General features: G+C 45.4%; 1 protein-coding gene across 2 annotated transcripts in view; it reads right to left on the bottom strand.

Annotated features, from left to right (window-relative positions):
- The window catches only part of GALNT10 (polypeptide N-acetylgalactosaminyltransferase 10), a 260,577-nt gene that overhangs the window by 220,069 nt on the left and 22,674 nt on the right, over positions 1 to 17,834 (bottom strand). For both annotated transcript variants that reach the window (XM_074360971.1, XM_074360972.1), the window contains exon 2: positions 4,803 to 4,899. The gene's annotated coding sequence lies outside the window, so the exon portion shown is untranslated. The remainder of the gene's footprint in view (positions 1 to 4,802; positions 4,900 to 17,834) is intronic.

Genomic DNA, 17,834 nt, shown 5'->3' with positions numbered 1-17,834 from the left:
ACAGGATCAAGGTCACAGCCTAGTGGAGAAGAGGGCTCAGAGGAGCCTGACAAAAGTTTGGACAAGGAGAGAGCCTTCGTCACCAGCAACACTTTACTGTGTTCGGCTCTGCATCAGACAACGCCTGCTTCTCCAAGCTTCTGTGGGGGCAGAGCTGCCTCTGGGAAGGCTTAGCTGATGCCTCTCCACCACACAACGCCCTCTGCCTGTCCTGTGTCAGCATTTAGAGTATCCTCATGTGGTGATCTGCTTACTTGCCTGCTCCTGAGTTAGACTGTGAGCAACTTGAAGGCAGAGACTACATTTTGAATCCCCAGTGCCTAACACGGTGCTTGACTCTCAACAGATATTTGCTGAATGAACGCACACTGTTGAACACAACTCTCACGGATCACCGCTCTGCTCTGAAACAATGACTCGGTTTCGCCTGCATCAGTGGTTCTCAGCCTTCAGTGAGCCTCAGACTCATCAGGAAAGCTTGTTAAGCACAGAGTGCTGGGTCCCCCTCCAGAGTTTCCAGTTCAGGACTGGGGCCTGGGAATCTGCGTGTCTAACAACAGGTCAGGTCTGAACCTGCTGCTGCTGGTTCAGATGGCACTTTGATAATCACTGACCTATACGGTTGCAGCTGATATCACCCCTGAGTGGGATGCATCAGACTATTTTTAAAATCCAAAGATAATAAGATTTAATAAGGAAACTTCAGGTGAAGTGTGAAGCAGATATGACCTCATGATCTAGGTGACCTTCCCTGCCTAAAGTAAAAGATTCTCTCCCTCTCTCTCTCTCTCTTGTTTGTGGGCTGGAGCAGTAGCTCAAGACTTCACTTCCTTGCCCCATGCTTCATTTGTGGTGGGAGGAGCTGCCTCCCAGCCCCCTCTGCCAGGCCTGGTGCCAGGCTGAGAGCAGGGACCGCAATGCCCAGGCGGCTGACTGGCATACTAATGCAGCGTACCTCTCCCATGTCAGCCCCCATGATCAGCTATGGTACAAATGGATTCAGTGGGCAGAGACAGCCAGAGAGGGGCCATGACCAGAGCAGGCTGCCCAGAATGACTCTACCCAGCCCAAGGGACCAAGGTGCAGCTGTTTGCAGGGCACATGGACAGAGCTGGGAAGTGAGGGCTGTGGTGTTTACATGCATGTGAGGCCTCTGGGGGGTGGGGCAGAGTCAAGTGTGGAAGGGGAAGGGGGCCATGCAAGGAGCCAGGGCTGGGGGCTAGCTCTCCCCACATTGCCAAGTTCCAGGGAAGAGCTCCTCCAAATGCTAAATTTGAACTTGGCCTTCTAGGCCACGATGAAAGAATATTTGTCAAGATAGGAAGATAGAACTTTTCTTTTTAACAGTTATCTTTATTTCTAACTTCTAACTATTCAGACATGTGCTATGTGGGCCTCCACCTATACCCTTGCTCACACCCAGCACATCTGTGGTGGGCCTGACTACAGGAGTGACCAGGTGAGGTGAGCAGCCTATAGAAGCAAGACTGCTCCCTGAGGGTCTGTGAGGTTCCCCGGGGCCAGAATCATCACCTGGAAGCCCCACCACCACGTAGCCCTGCCTTCCCAGGGACTGGCCCGTACTCCTCAAAAGCACCTGGAGAGATGTCTCTCCTACGAGGTGAGGGTGAAAACAGGTTCCATAGTCAAACGACAGCAACTTTGCTCCCTGAGATCAAGGAAGAGGCTTGGACCCGGGAGGTTTAGATCTGGAGTTCCCATCAAGTTGTCAGACCATGGTCAGGGATGCAAAGTCAGACAAACCTCAGTGCTGCCACTCTCCAGATGTATTTCTTTGGGCATGTCAACAATCTCACTTTCCTCGCTTGTTAAATGGAGGTAATTGTAGTGCCTGCACACAGAGGGATTATGCCAAAGCCTCTAGTACAGGTGGGTACTTAGGAAGTGTTAGCTAGCTGTTATTTGTGATTTCCTGGGTGGGTTCATCCCTATTTGATGTGGCTTCCTCCCCAATCAGCCCCACACTTGGCAGAGTTTGACAGGTTGGAGAATTTTGTCCTCCGAGTTCCTGGCTTTCCCTTTGGACATTCTTTGCACGTGGGCACCCTTCCAATTCATTTCAGGGGCCCGCAACTCTCACAGATCAGGCTTTCTTATCAATGCATATTCCTAGGTCCCTGGCTTGGAGATTCTGACTCACTAGGTCAGGGCTGGGCCCGGGAATCTGCATTTTAATGAGCTCCCTAGATGATTTTTGACCCAAGAGGTGACTCTTGGAAAAACACTGTAGTTGGGAGAGTGGACTGAAAGGCTGAACCAAGAGCAGCTGCTGGAAAGCAGATTCCCATTCAATCTGAAGCACTTTTCTAAGAGTCAGAGCTGCCCAAGAATGGAATAAGCTGCCCTAAGAAGTAGTGAGCACCCTGGCAAGGAAGGTGTGCAAGAAAATGCCAGATAAAATACCTGACAGAGATGGGCAGGGGCTGACACCTTAGCTCAGGAGTTGGAGTTAATCTGAGATTCTGTCTTCTTTTACAATCTTGTTTTTGGTCTCAGGAAATGCTCCGTCAGTTCTTCACACTGTGTCACCATGCTCTCCTTCCCAGGGCTATCTGGGGTCGAGTCTTATGCTTCAGTATGGAAGGAATGTGTTTGTGTCCTAGGACAAGACACTGGGGAGGAAGATCATCCCGGGCTGTCCCACTCAACTGCGCCAACAGAGGGAACCCTCATCTCGACCCCTGGGAAGGAGGAGCCCTGTCTCCCGCCTCCTGTACCCCCTGACCTCCCATCTCCCCTCCTTCTCCATCCTCACACAGGATTTAGAAAAGGAACTGAAAGCCAAGGAAGATGTGGAGTCAGCTTGAGACTGTGCTCCAGAGACGACTTGGAGCCACCGCGCCCTGCAGTAACTGTGCCTAACGCCGCGTGTAATCACCGCCATGTGTCTCTGTCAAGAACGCGTGTGCGCTTCAGTGCGGCCCCTGGAAACTCCCCCATCAGGACCCTCTGAGCCAAAAACAAATGGACAAGTTAGGACAGTGATAAATTCTGCTGTCCTTCTGTTGTCAGACACCCCCTGCAGCAAACCATTTTGGCAGGAGGCAAGGGCAGAGGGCCACCAGGCGGTCAAGTAGTAGGCGGCTGGGGGTGTGGTTGCTCCCCAAGTACATTCTCTCAAAGTGGGGCCTGGCTAATCCTTTGTTTGAGCAGATGGGCTGACATGCCAGTGGTTAAGAAACTGAGAGTGGTTGGGAGAGTAGGAGAGCCATAGGTTTCTTTATCTGCTCATCTGGCCACCAATCCACACCCCAACTTTGTCTGGCCCTGGGTTTGCTCCCCATATATCTGAACCTGGCTAAGTGTCTTCTCACCTGTGTTCTAGAAGCCAGAAAGTGTCCTCCCATTTAAGCTCTGCTGGTATCCTTGGAGACACGATACCCCTGAGCCAAAAGTGAGAATTTCCTTCTGGGACAGGACCCCCCTACCCCCATTCAAGGGCACTGAATTGGTCTCTTCAGGCCCTGCCATCTTTACACCTTGAAAAATAGTTTAAGGAATGGTGGCCACATATTGGGCACCTACTATGTGCCACACACAGTGTGGAGACTGCCACATGCATGACCTTGACTGTTCCTAAATGTAAAACTATTAGCTCCATGTTGCAGATAACAAAAGGCATGGGACAGGGATGTGACTTGCCCAGGTCTGTGTGACTTTAAAATCCACAACTGTTTGGGTTGGCAGAGAGAATAACAGTGAATAAGCCTGTGGACTCTGGATCAGACCCCCCCCCTGGGTATGAATCAAGGCTCTGGCTCCTACTAGCTATCAGGATGTTTACTTTCACCTCTCTAGGACTTAATTTCTTTCTCTGTAAAATGGGGATATAATAATAATGCCTAATTATTTGTATTTGTGGTGGGCAGAATAATGGCGGTGCCCCGAAGATGTCCACGTCGTAATCCCTAGAACCTCTGACTATGTTGTTTTACGTGACAAAAGGGATTTTGCAGATGTGATTAAGGATCCTGACATGGGGGGACTATCCTGGATTATCTAGATGGGTTCTATATAATGACAAGGGTTCTTCCAGGTGGAAGGCAGGGCTGTCAGTATCAGAGAGAGAGAGAGAGAGATTTGAAGATGCTGTGCTGGTGGCTCTGACAATGGAGGAAGGCACCATGAGCCAAGGAATGCAGGAAGCCGTTACAAGCTAGAAAAGACAAGGAAACAGATTCTCTTCTAGAGCCTCCAGAAGGAATACAGCCCTGCTAACACTTTGGTTTTAGCCCAGTAAAACCCATCTCAGAGTTCTGATATTCAGAACTGTATTATGTGTTTTAAACCACCAAGTCTGTGGCAGTGTGTTACTGCAGCAACAGGAAACTAATAAAGTATCACTGAGTTAAAAACATTAGTAAAACACCAGACACATTGGGTTGGTTTTACAAAAGTTCACTGTAAATGCTGCCTCCTGGTTTTACTGTGAGCTTCTTAGTATCTTTCACATCATTGTATTCCAAACATAATTTTTGTAACACTTATAGGTGTTTTCAATATTTAGTGGATGAATGATAATTTCATTTACTAAAAAGGGGAGGGCAATTCCTGGAAATGGTGGGAAAGACTAGCATTTGGAGTATAAAAGATAACTATGATGGCAACTGAAGTGACCCAAATTTCACTCTAGTTAAGGCATTGATGGCTCTGGTTCAGATCCTGATGGTTCTCTGCAGAGTGATGCATTAAATAATTAGCAGCCTTTACCAAGGATTTTACTAGGTGTACCTTGATACATGAATACCTTGATACCTTGAAGCATGCAGCTCCAGACTCACCTTCTATAGGAAGTCTTCCATCCTCACTCTACTACACTGTGATTGGTGTTCATTGGAACTCTTGGTTACAGGTGGTAGGAATCCAAATCAAACGTATCTGAGAAATAAACAAACAAACAAAAGTGGTAACCAAAAATTTTAAAACCAAACATGACCTGAATTTATTGGCTAGCATAACTGAAAATCTCTAGAAGTTGTCTAACTTCAGGTAATGCTGGATCCAGGTGTTTTAATGATGTCAATAGGATTTGTTCTCACTACATCCTCAGCTTTGCTTTCCTTTGTGTTGACTTCATTTTCAGGCAGGCTCTGCCCCTGTGGTACACCCCAGAAAATTCAGGCTTGCGTGTAACCAGCTTAGCAACTTCCGGTGAAACAGCATCTCTTTCTCAAAACTTCTGGCAGAAGTCTTGGGATGGATTCTGATTGCTCCATCTTGAATCAGATGCCCATTCCTGAACCAATACTGTAGCTATGGAACTGGAACACCCCATGATTATCCTGAGTTCATGTGCTAACCATGAAGATGAGACAATCTCACTGGAGCCACATAGACTGAGAATAAGGGAGGAGTGGTACCCAAAGGAAATGGAGAAACTGTTTTCAGAGAATAGGAGTTGACGCTAGGCAGGCCCAAACCATAGAATTTTCTTTTCCAAGATCACGTAGAGAATAGGAGGCAGAAATAGGACTAAAATCCAGCCTCTTGAATCACAAAGAAATCTTGTTCTTAAGTCAAAAAGGCTGTAGCATGAGGGCTAGGTCTGCAAGTAAAACTCTCAAGCCTTGTGGGATTTCCCAGAAAAATAATGAGGAGTATGGAGGTGGAGAGCTGGCAGAAAGAGACATTTCCTGTTCTTATGAGAAACTCACTCAGAATTGGAAGGCCACCAAGTCTAACATCTCCATTCTCCTTACAACATCCTCTCCAGGTGGCTGGACAGCCTCTCCCTGTTTGCCCCCAGGAACAGGAAACATAATCCTTCTTTAGGCAGTCATTTTTTGATACTTCTGACCATTAAAAATAAATATCCCTATTTTGAGTTCAACCTGTCTTCCTGTAGCTCACACCTCCTTGTCCTGGGAGTCCCAGAGAACACGTCAAACTCCTTTGGAATGGCCCAGAATAAAAGAGCATAAAGATTGGGGATCAGAAGAACATGATTCTGATGCAGTCCTCTATGAGGAGAGCAAGGAAAATGTGATCAGACAAAAGACTGAAGGTCACAGACCGTCATCATCACCTGTCAGGCACTTACTATAGGCACTAAAGGTATTATCTGATTTTATTCTTATAAGGAGAATTTGAGATGAATACTATTATTATTCCCATTATACGGACGAGAAAGCTGGTGCTACTAGAGCTTGAGTCATGTCCTGGGTCACACAGCTAATTGAAGTAGTAGAGTCAGAATGTGGATTCCAGTCCTGACTCTGCCACTTAAATTACTGTGATTCTCACGTGTGTGTCCCCATCCAACACATCACCCACGAGAAAGATGTGACAGCGGGCTTTAACTGACTCAGCCTAAAGGCTCTGGGGTTGGTGGGTATATTTGGTTTTTCCCTCTTTCAGAGGGTTGCTGAGCAGTTCTTGGCTTCATTAACCTCTTTGTGGGATAGAGAGAGCTGCTGATTGTGCCAGAATCAGCCAAGAGCAGCCCCACAGCCAAAGGCCCCCTCACAGCCCAATGTCCCGTGGAAGATGTTTTCCTAAACAAATCTTTCCCTCTTCCCTGGTCCAGAGATGAAATAACCTACAGGCAGCACTCCAGACAGACAGAAAAATGAAGGAGAAGGCAATGCATATTATAAGAGCATAAAAAGGATGAAGCTCTGTTTATTCAGATTGGGAAACAGATTCCAGGAACAATACATCTGCCCTAGTGTAATTATCCTGAAAGTGGTCGGCATTTTACTCAGCTCCAAAACTCATAAAGAGGCTTCAAGGAGACGGATGCTCTGGGGACTGTTTTATCAAAAGGGACTTAAGAGGTAAGGTTTCTAGATCAAACTCAGCTCTTAATTGAATCAGCAAAAACCTGGGGAAAAAAAAAGTAAAAAGGGAGTTTTATGAAACAGCAGGACACATTTTGGATACGCAGATTAAAAACCAAGGGTAGAAACTGACCCAGATACCTGCAGAATATCTCCGCACTGCTGGCTGGTATTAGTGAGAGTAGAAAGAAATGAAGTTGTTGGAATCCTAAACCCCTAGCTTGGAAGAAACACGGAGCTTTCATCTGTTCTTTTTTATTCAATTCATTTAAATTTAATTCAACTTTTTTTTTCCCATCAAATGATGATTAAGAACCTACTATGCACCAGGCACTGTGTTAAGTACTGGGGATGCAATGGAGAAGATAACATGGCCCTTCCTTCAAGGAGCTATACCATCCCTGAGTGCATCGCAGGGTCCGAGGCTCAAGTCCCTACCTACCCATGTTAGCAGGAAGTGTCTGTTCCCCAATCCCCATACTCCTCTTAACTTTTCTGAGAAATCCTATGAGGCTTAATAGCTTAGTAACAGAGTCAACCTTCACGTTCCAGCCTGTATGACCTTAGAACTGATTAGTATGGGATTCAAGAGGCTGGATTCCAGTCTTTTTCTCTGCCTCCTACTCTCTGTGTGATCTTGGGAAAGAAAATTCTGTTCCTACGTGGAAGGAAACTGAGCCTCAGGGAAGACTTTCCTCCTCTTGCTCCCCAACCTCCTTGTTATGTTTAAATCTTGATCCTTCCACTCACAAGCTGTGTGCCCATGAGCAAGTTGTTTAACTCCTTTTTCTCAGTTCTATCGTATGTAAAATAGGACTATGAAAGTTTTTGTTAAGATAAATGTATGTGAAATGTTTACAATAGTGGTAGTTATATAATAAACACACGCTAGACATGAACTATATTAGAACACTGTGGACCATTTTCTCAGAGTACTGATCACCATTTATTATAAATTATTTATATGTTTAAGTGGCTATTTGGTTTCTATCTGTCTCTCCCATTAGACTGTAAATGCCATAAGGGCTGTTTTACCTACTGCTATATTCCCAATGTCCACCTCGGTGACTGGCATATAATAGGAGCTCAATAAATATTTGTTTAATGGGTTAATGAATGAATGCATTTTTCCCTCAATCCATCTCAGATTGCAGAGGAAAAAAGAATCTGAAGGACTGCCAGAGCATCTGCTCCCTGAGGTTTTCTCAAACAAGCTCCAACAGCTGTTTGTGCTAGAAGCCACCATAAAAAGCATTCTTAAAAGCGAGAGGGAGAGAACAGCAATAACGGAGAGATCTATGGCCCAGCTGGGATCCTCGATCTATGGCTGCAGCTAGACTCAGGGGAGGGAAGGGGGAAGGGCAGGAACGCAGAGGCCGGGGCTGAAGAAAGGAAGACAGAGGCATAATTTTGAATCAGAGACGGAGCAAGATGCTCAGCAAGGCAGAGACAGTCATCCAGAAAGGCCCTCTGTTGTTGTCACTGACAAAGATAGAGTGGGAGAAGGTAAGGAGGAAACACAAGTGTTTGAACTGGCAGCTAATTCCCCAAATCCTTGAGGGTTTTTGAGAGATAGAGAGTAATGCAGGCTTCAGCCTTGGCTGGTTGATTTACAACCAGTGAGAGTTGAGACACACTGGAGCGGAGCACGTGAGGTGGCTGTGTGGCCTGGAACTTCTTGAAGCCATGCCTGGGACTTCCCGGGAGAACAGGATGGTGAGCAGACCAAAGGATGGAGGAGCTGCCTGCTCCAGTGGGACGTGAACAGTTCTCAGAGGCAGGGAAATCACACTGGAGGACTGAGAGTGCCTCTGTAATTACCCTCACACCTAACTGGGAGCTATGTATGTTTTGACTCAAAAGATTCTTCCTTCCTTCCTCCCTCCCTCCCTCCCTCCCTCACTCCATTCCTCCCTCTCTTCCTTCCTTCTCTTCTTTCTTTCTGATTTATTGAGCATTCAGAATGTACAAGGCCAACAGGGATGCACAGATTAAATAAGACATTATTCTTAACTCTATAAGAGCTCTCAGTGATATAGCATAAAGAAAAGAAAAGCAGGGAGCAGAATGAAAGTTACAGTATAAGATCATTTATATAAGCTCCATTTTTAATTTTTTATTTGTTCATGATACATGTAATTAACACATACTTACAGATATAAATATTAAATGAATTTGGCAGAAATAATCCAACTTTCTGACTGAGTTGCTAGGGGATAAGGTGGGAAGGAAATGAAATCAGGGATGGAGAGCCAAGTAGGGTTTTGTCTTTATATGAGCAATACGTTGCTTATTTTATTTTTAAGAAGTTAGACAAATATTTTTGAATGCTCAGTTTTAGATGGTGGCTACTTAGTTATTTGGTATATGTTGTTCTTTAAAAATTTCCCAGAGTTAGAAAAAAATAAAAGCTCAAGAAATTGAATAATTGATTGTAATTCAGTAGTACAAGCCACTTTTCTATTTTTCTTCTTCCACATTAGTCCCAGAAAATGGAAGTAGCAGGGATGATCAGAGATCAAACAACCACTCTCTTTCAGACCCCCAGTCCATCTATCCTCCAGCCCATATTTTTAAGAACAAAATCTCCAGGATTGACTCAGATAAGCTACTTTACACTAAGTAAGATTAAAATAATACTTGTTCCATGAAATATTTGCATCTTCCAGAGACCTCCAGAAGTTAGCAACATGGGTAGTTCAGGCAGGAAGGGTATGAGAGCTGGGAAGCAAAGTGAACAGAACCCTCTGAGCATCTGTGGATAGGAGGCCCTGACCATTCACGGTCTTTCCCTCCTAAGATACCCTAGTTTGTAGGCAAGTGATACAATGAAAAGAGCACAGACTTTGGAGTCCAACAGAACTGGGATAGGGGCCCCTACACAGCTGTGTGACCAAGGGAAAATAACTCTTTCTGGACTTTAGTTCTCTCATCTGTAAAATGGGGACAATAGTATTTCCCAAAGTTGTTGTGAGGTTTAAATGACCTCATGGAAGTTAAGTGTCCAGCAAGCCCAGCCTGTTTACCCAGAAATCATTAGCTTCTAAGCACATGTTAGTCTGTTCTTTCTTACTCTGATTCCTCAGAGTAACATTTCAAATACGGCTCCAAGAGCCAACTTAATAAATGACCATGGTGGCCAGGACTTCCTCATTCTTAAAAATCTTCCTTCATGGAGAAAGTAGCATTGTAAGTGGCAAAGGTGGTGTAGATGCTGGGCCCAAAACAAGTCTCGGGCCTAGGAGGAGGCAGGAATCCGAGGAACATAGAACAGCAGAGCTGGAAGGCACATTGCTGGTCCTCAGGCACTAGCTCCCTAACTTCGCTGTGCATGACCTGGGAAGGCTGTAAATCTCCCAGATTCTTGAGCCTCCAGTCAGAATGGTTGAGACTGGGACACAGGAATCTCTTTTTCTGAGAAAGCTCTCCCCAAAATGCAATTTAAAACAAGGACCTATCTTTTTAATCCATCCGATGGCAAAAAAAAAAAGAAAAGAAAAAAAGTTTGATGACATCAAATGTTGGTGAGGCTACAGGGAAACGTGTGCTCCAACCACAGCTGCTGGATGCAGCCACTTTGGAAGGTAATTCAGATTGTTAAAAACCCTACTGTACTGGGATCCATGTCACGGGACTGTGCACAAAGAGGTAGGTCGAAGGATGCTTGTTGTTGGATTGTTTGAAAGTGAAAAGCTGGGAACAAACTAAAGTCCATCAGAGAGATGTGTCTGAAGGAACTATGATATGCCTGTATCTTTCAGGCTAACAAGGATGAGGTCAATCTCCACATACTGATTGAGAGAGAGCTCCAAGAAGTACTGTGTTCAAAAAGCCAAGTTGCAACATAATCATACAATGTGACATTTGTATAAAAACAGTAACAACAAAGAGGTAGATGATACCACATAGATTCAATAGGTGCCATTATGTTTATAAATATACAGGAGAAGGTTTGGGAAGATACCTACTAATCTGATACCTAGAAGGCCTGTGGGAGAGTGGAAAGGATATTTTAGCTTTATATGTGTCTTAATTTTTTTTCATTGTGGAATTCTAACAATTTAATTCTAATACTATTGGAATTAAATAATATTGAAATAGTTAATTCTAATTGTGTTGAATTTTTTCCAGGGCATAGAAAAACATAGAAGACTTCCTAATATTTTTTAATGATGTGGATGTAATACTGACAATAAAACTGGGAAAACATTATAAAAACTACAGTATGTATGTCTTAATTTTTTACCAGGAGAACATAAGTCTTAGTTCAGGCTGCTATAACAAAAATAGCATAGACTGGGCAGCTTATAAACAATAGAAATTTATTTCTCACAGTTCTGGAGGCTCAGAGTGTGCAATCAGGGTACCAGCATGTGTGAGTTCTGATGAGAGCCCTCTTTGGGGTTGCAGACTGCCCATTTCTCATTGTATCTCTACGTGGCAGAATGAGCTAGCTAACTCTCTCATCTCTTCTTTACAAGGACACTAATCCCATTCATGAAGGCTCCACCCCTCATGACCTAACCATGTCTCAAAGATCTCACCTCTAAATACCATCCCATTGGGATTAGAATTCCACCATATAAATTTTGGGGGGACACAAACATTCAGTTCATTGCCATATTTGTTCATTACTGAAGTAAATAGTTTTGAAATGGCTTTATTGAGGCATAATTGTCATACAATAAACTGCTCATAGTTCAAGTACACAATTTGGTAAGTTTCGGCACATGTACACACTTGCAAAACCATCATTATAATCAAAATAATGAACACGTTAGTCACACTCAAAAGTTTCCTCATGTGACAAAATTTTGTTCAACGACACAAAGAGACACCAGGAAGAAAAGACCTCTCCTTTGCTGGGTGTTGTTTCTACCAATGATGCCTGGAATAGTGTCAGCCAACTAGTGACCCGGGGGACAAAGTAGTTCACTTTGGAACAAAACCAAAATGCATGAGGATGGCAGATGGGAAACATGGAAAGAACCTGGGTCCTCGATAATAATGCTGAGCCACTGAATTAACTAGCCCAGAAACTACCCTCCTTTGGAATTTCTCATTATAAAATGGAACAAAATGTTCCGTATTGTTTAAGCCTATTTGAATTGAGTTTTCTGTTACTTATAGCCAAAAAAAAAAAAAAAAAGCATCTGAGAAGATGTCCTTTGAGAAGTAAACGGGGGACTGGTATCCTTGCTTTAGAAAGGAGAAAATCAGAAACAGAGCAAATGTTATGAGGAAGTTGGAGATGACAGGCAGAGGAAAGAACTGCTCAAGGTAGGATGTGACCTGGGGCAGCCAGGAGACATGGCTAGAACATTTAAGTATTCCTCCTGGGTACCCATGACATCACTTGGGAAGATGTGTAGGGACTTTCTGCAGGCAAGCTGGGAGGGAGCTTGGACTGTTGTTATTTAAGCATCAAAGAGAATTGAGACCCCTGACAGTTAAGGAGGTGGAGGCATCTGGGTTACCCTCGAACACCCTGATTCCCAGTTTCGCCTCCTGTAGAAAGCATACAATAGTTTCTTCCATGACTACCTATAGGGTTACTGTGAGAATGGTATGACCTGAGAAAAGGCAGAAAGGGCTGCAAAAACACAACAAAAATGTTCATCTCTATCTTTTGCTTTCTACCTGTCAGAGCAAATCTATTGAACCAAGTCATCTGGGTGTCTCCAAGAAGCAGCTATGTACAATTTATAAGCCTTAGCTATAGGCAAGCCAGAAATTTTTCAGAAAGACAGGTCCATCCTTAGACCCACTGGCAACATGTCAATGAACTTCCCTTCCGTGTTTGGACGTGTGTGTAAGTGTCCAGATGGGTAGAAATGTAATCAGAGAGTACGTGGCTGTGTTGGCAGTATGCATCTGTGTGTTCCGTGTTTGTGTAGGGGGCGGGGGGAGTGCGGGGCATAGCAGAGTGCGGCTGAAGAACAATCAGGGTCAGGCAAACCTGAGTGCGAATCCAAACTGTCACTTCCTAGCTCTGTGACCTTGAAGACATTCTTCAACCTCTCTGAGCCTCAAGTTCTTACCAGTAAAATGGGATCGCTATGAGTTGCAAAAAAGTCAATGAACTTAAAGGCTAAACTTTAAAGTGCTCTGCAGGGTACAAAAAATGTATCTGAAATGTGTATGAATGAACCTGCGTATGTTACGTGCATTTCAGTGTGTGTGTAGGGGGGTGGATATGAATAATGTGTGTGTAGGAGGTGGACTTGTGGGTGTGTATATTTATATCCATGGGTGCTATGTCTGATTGTGTGTCTAGCCAATGTGCGAGAGGGAGGGAGGGAAGGAGGGTGCAATAGTGAGGAATCAGTGAGAAAGAAAAGGCTAGAGGAGGGAAATTAGGAAGGAAGGAGGGAAGTGAGACAGCGAGAGACTAGGTCTTGCTGTTCTTTCCGGAAGCCTCTGCCAGCTCCAGGAACGCAGACTGGAATGGGTTCAGAAACCTCAGGGGCTCTCCCTGGAGCTAGTCCATCTGCTGGCTTCTTTGTCCCAGAATCACCTCTCTGCACTTAGAGACGTTTTCCAGGAGGCTGGGACTGAGAAGGGGTGTGTTCTGAGCAGTGAGGTGCATTTCCTTGGTTCTCTCAGGGGTAAAGGGCTGCTCCACCACGGGGTGCTCTGTGTCATCTGCACCTGACCACCTCCAAAGCCACGCCCACCTCTGCTTGCTACTCACAATTTCCACAGCAGCCTGCCTCTTGCTACCTCTCTTCCTCTGGTCCCTCCCATTCCTTCAGGCCACCCTGCACACAGCCACCCAGCCTTGCATTCATAAGATACAGGGTTCCCCATTGTCCTCTGCCTGGAAGGCTCTGGGCATGATATGTCCCTCTGATTATTCAAGCTGAGCTCAAATATCCCCTCCTCAGGGAGGTCTCCTATGACCTTCTAGCCTACAGCAACTCTACTCTCCTCCCCCAGCTGTCAGTTCAAAATTATATTTTACTTTAAGTTTTGAAAAATAACACACACAGAGCAAAGCACATAGAACACAGATGTACAGCATGGTGGATGGTTATAAGCCAAACACCCATGTAACTGCCAACTCCATTAAGATATAAAGTATTGCCTGTACCCTAGAAAGAGCCTCTCTTCCACCCCTAAATGGTTCCTCCCAGACATACCCCCTTCTCTTTCTTTAAGGTAGCCACTATCTTGACCTTCTGGTAATCTGATAATTGATTATTAAGCTGATTATTGAGCTATTGTCTCCCTGCCTCAAGCCCACCATTCTGCAAACCCACCCCTCCCCTCCCCGACTCCCTTCCTCTTAGAAGCTGCCAAAGGCCGAGGCACTCCAAGAAAACAGCAAGCCTGGAGGAGGGAGCAAGGACTTGCTTCCTATTTGCTTTCTGTACCTGTCAGCTTCACCACAGCAAGGCAGTTTAAATATAAAAGCAGGCAACTGCCTTCCCAGTCTTCATTCCTTTGCTTTTCTAGAGCCTAGACTCTGATCTTGGGGAACCAAGCCTTATTTTATAGGTGACAATATGGGAGACTTGGGGAGTGTTATGTTAGATGTCAACCATAGAGACACATAGTGTGCTTTGTGTGTTGTGTGACATGAAGCAAAGTTGGAGACCTCTTTTTAAAGCCCAGTTTCCTCATCTATAAAACAGGAATGAGCCATTCTCATTGACTGTCGTGAGTCTGAAGTAAGACCGTGTGCCTAAGGGACCAAGTACATCGCACGTGCTCAACGGTCATAAAGCAAGGACTCCTGCTAAAGCTGTTATCATGGTTGCAAGTGGGTCCTGTCCCCGTTGGAGGACTCCTCCAGCAAGCCCAGTCCTGGGAATGAAGGAGCAAGTCACTTGGATCCAGAGCGCAGTGAGCTTAGGGTAGGTGGAGCAACGACCAGCCTGAGGCATAATCAGAGGCAGGTGAGAAAACTGAGACTCAGGAAGAGAGAGACCACACAGCAGAGTGAGGGTGAGGAAAGAGGCCCAGACAGGCCTCCCTGCCCGGGACCTTTGACCACACACTGTCTCCCCAGCACCAGCCAAAATGTTTTCTGAGAAAGTCCTGCTACCCTTCCCCTGGTGACCTGCAACATGCTTTCAGCATCTCCGTGGAGCACTTCCGCTAATTCGCCAGACCTAATTACATTCAATTTACTTGAATTTTATCAGAGTGCCAGTCAGCAGTGTTCTTGATAAGCCGCTCTGAAATCAAGCAGAAGCCAGTGAGGTCTTGCTTGGAGATGCTGTCTCACTCTCTAGGTGATTCCAAGTGACCCTGGAAAGTCTGATAACCCCACAGCGCCATTCCTGAGCCTGCACTGTCCGGTCAAAGCCCCGGGGAGACTGGCCAGAGCAGGAGGACACTGGCAGTAGCCTTAGCATGAAAACTGACATGTTTTCTAACTCTTGCAAGTTTCTGTTACTGTTCAGACCACAAAAAGCAGCAGTAAATGCCCAGAGTTTGCTTTGAGTGATAGGACTGAGCAGTCCTAAAAGCTGGGACTGTGTGTGAGAGTCCAGGTGTGGCTCTAACTGCGGCCAATGTCATCCAAAGGCCAACCCACAGTGGCCAATGGCATCCTCTGTGTCTTTGGAATGATTATGGATCAATAAAGCCATGATTGCTCCCTTGCCTGGAGCACCGTGCTGCATTTATCAGGTAAAGGAAATGGTCTATCAATAACAATAACAATTTACACTCAGCAAACAGTTATTTAACCGCATGTTGATTTCATTAAGGCTGGATCACAGTTATCACCATAATAACAGTGTGTGCTTCCCACTTTCCCATTTAAGAATGAAAGGTTTGAGAGTGCAGCCCTTGTTTGATGCGCTGACATTGAATTTTGAGCTATTAGCTTGTCCCTAGGAGGAAGAAAGGAAAAAGGCTTGGGCAAATGTTGGATTCAAAGCACTTAATGTCATGACTCTGATTAGTTAATCAGTTAATTAATTAGCCAAATATCTGTGAGCATCTACAATCTGCCACACACCATGCTAGATGCCAAGAGTGTAGTAGTTGGACAAGACACACTCAGTGTATACATTATCTGTTGCCACGGAACAGTATTACTACAAACTTAGCAGCTTAAAATTACACACATTTGTGAGCTCAGAGTTTCTGGGAGTCAGGAATCCCAGGTACAGCTTAGCAAGATCATCTATAAGTTTTCAATTAAGGTGTCAACCAGGGCTGGGTTCTCATTTGACTTGGGTAGGGATTCACTTTCAAGTTCATGTAGGTATTAGCAGGGCTCTGGTCCTCACAGGCTAAGACTAAGAGTTGTAGTTCCTAGCTAGTTGCTGGCTGGAGCTTGCCTCAGTTCCTTGCCATGTGGCCCACCCCAACATAGTCCCTTGCTTCATCAAAGCCAGCAAGAGAGGTGGTTTCCTAGCACGACAGACATGACAGTTTTATGTAACTTACTGACAGACTTGACACTCTTACCACCTTTGCCACATCGTATAGGTTAGAAGGAAGTCACAGGTCCTGCCCACACTCAAGATGGTGCGGTGGGGATTACATGTGGGTATGAGTTTAGGAGACAAGGATAAGTCAGGACCATCTTAGGGTCTGTACACTATACCTAGTCTCTGCTGTGGCTTAGTTTGCACAGGGCAGACAGCCACAAAGTATAGTTACTATGAAGTGTGACTCAGGCTATAAAAGGGGAATTAACCAGGTGATGCCTCCCTCACTCAGTCTACTGAAAGCATATCTAAGCTGGGACTTGAAGTAGGAGGAGGAATTGCTCAAATCATTTGTGAGGTAGGTGTGGAAGGGGCATGGGAGTGTGTGCTGCACGGAAGATTTCAGGCAGAGGAACTCTAAACTTATAATTAGAGCAAAAGAGAGACTTAGTGATTATCTAGTCGGCTGGTTCTCAATCCTGGATGCACACTGACATCATCTGAAGAGCTTTATAAATCACGCAGGTCCAAATCCTACACCAGAGGCTCTGATGAATTGGTCTCAGGTGAGCTAGGCACTGGGCGTTTCAAAAGCTCCCTAGGTGACTTTAATGTGCAGTCATGGCTGAGACCACAGCTAGTCCAATGACTTCAATTTATAGATAAGGAACATGAAGCTCAGAAGGAAATGGATTTGGTCAAGGTTGCACAGTTACCAGTTGGTAAAGCCCAGGTGATGAGTGGGGAGGGCACTGCGCTCCAAAGTAGGGCTCCTGCTACAAACAGGACTCTGTCCATTCCTCTCTCTAGGATTCAGTTTCCCCACCTGTAAAGTGAGAAGGGCTAGATGATCTCCAGATCTCTTCAAATGCTGACGGCGCCCTGATTCTACCTGGCTGGGCATCAGCTCCATATCAGCAGCTGACGTGGGCCTGGCAACTAGCTGCCTCCACTCTGGGCTGTGTTTTTGGAAGCCTGGAGTCAGCGATGTTGTGGATCATGGCCAGCGTCCTTCTCTGAGTGAGGCTGCCTGATGGACTGGATGTTCCCAAACAAACTTTCTCACTGGAGTCAATTTTGTCTACTGAGGTGTGTGAGAGGTTCACCCAGCAGGAAGCTTGCTCTGGCTGGGTTTAATCTATGGTGTGTTTATTAGGATTAGGGTTTTAATTAAAATTGACATTTCAAAGACTACCTGTGAGGGAGCTCTCCTTTAATGAAAAGCATACCACAGTGACATAGGTAACTTCCCCCCGGACCAGGGAGGTGTCTGTGGAATAGAGGTAGAAGCAGCCAGTCTTCTCCTCCTCTGGCTAAATTGGCTCAGTTATCTGCTGGTGTTGGGGGACCTGTCCACACCACGTCATTAGTAATGGGGGGCAGCACAGTGCTGGTCTGGCCCTCTGGTGACCAGGACTCCCCTCTAGCTCTGGATGAATGTGTTAACCCTTTGGGGTTCAGTTTCTGCATGCATAAAATGGGCTGCTTGATTAGCCACTATTGCACAGAATGTTTGTTGAGCACATAGTCTGGGTTAGAATTCCTCATCTTTATCCTCAAGGGATTCACAAGGTGAGGGGAGCAGAGGCAAGAAAACTAATGTGGGATAAGGCTCTTAGCTTGCTGCCAGGCACACAGGAAG

Source organism: Camelus bactrianus, chromosome 3 (assembly GCF_048773025.1).
Source record: "Camelus bactrianus isolate YW-2024 breed Bactrian camel chromosome 3, ASM4877302v1, whole genome shotgun sequence".
NCBI lineage: Eukaryota > Metazoa > Chordata > Mammalia > Artiodactyla > Camelidae > Camelus > Camelus bactrianus.
Note: the sequence above shows the minus strand (reverse complement) of the source record. Positions and strands in the feature narration are given on the sequence as shown.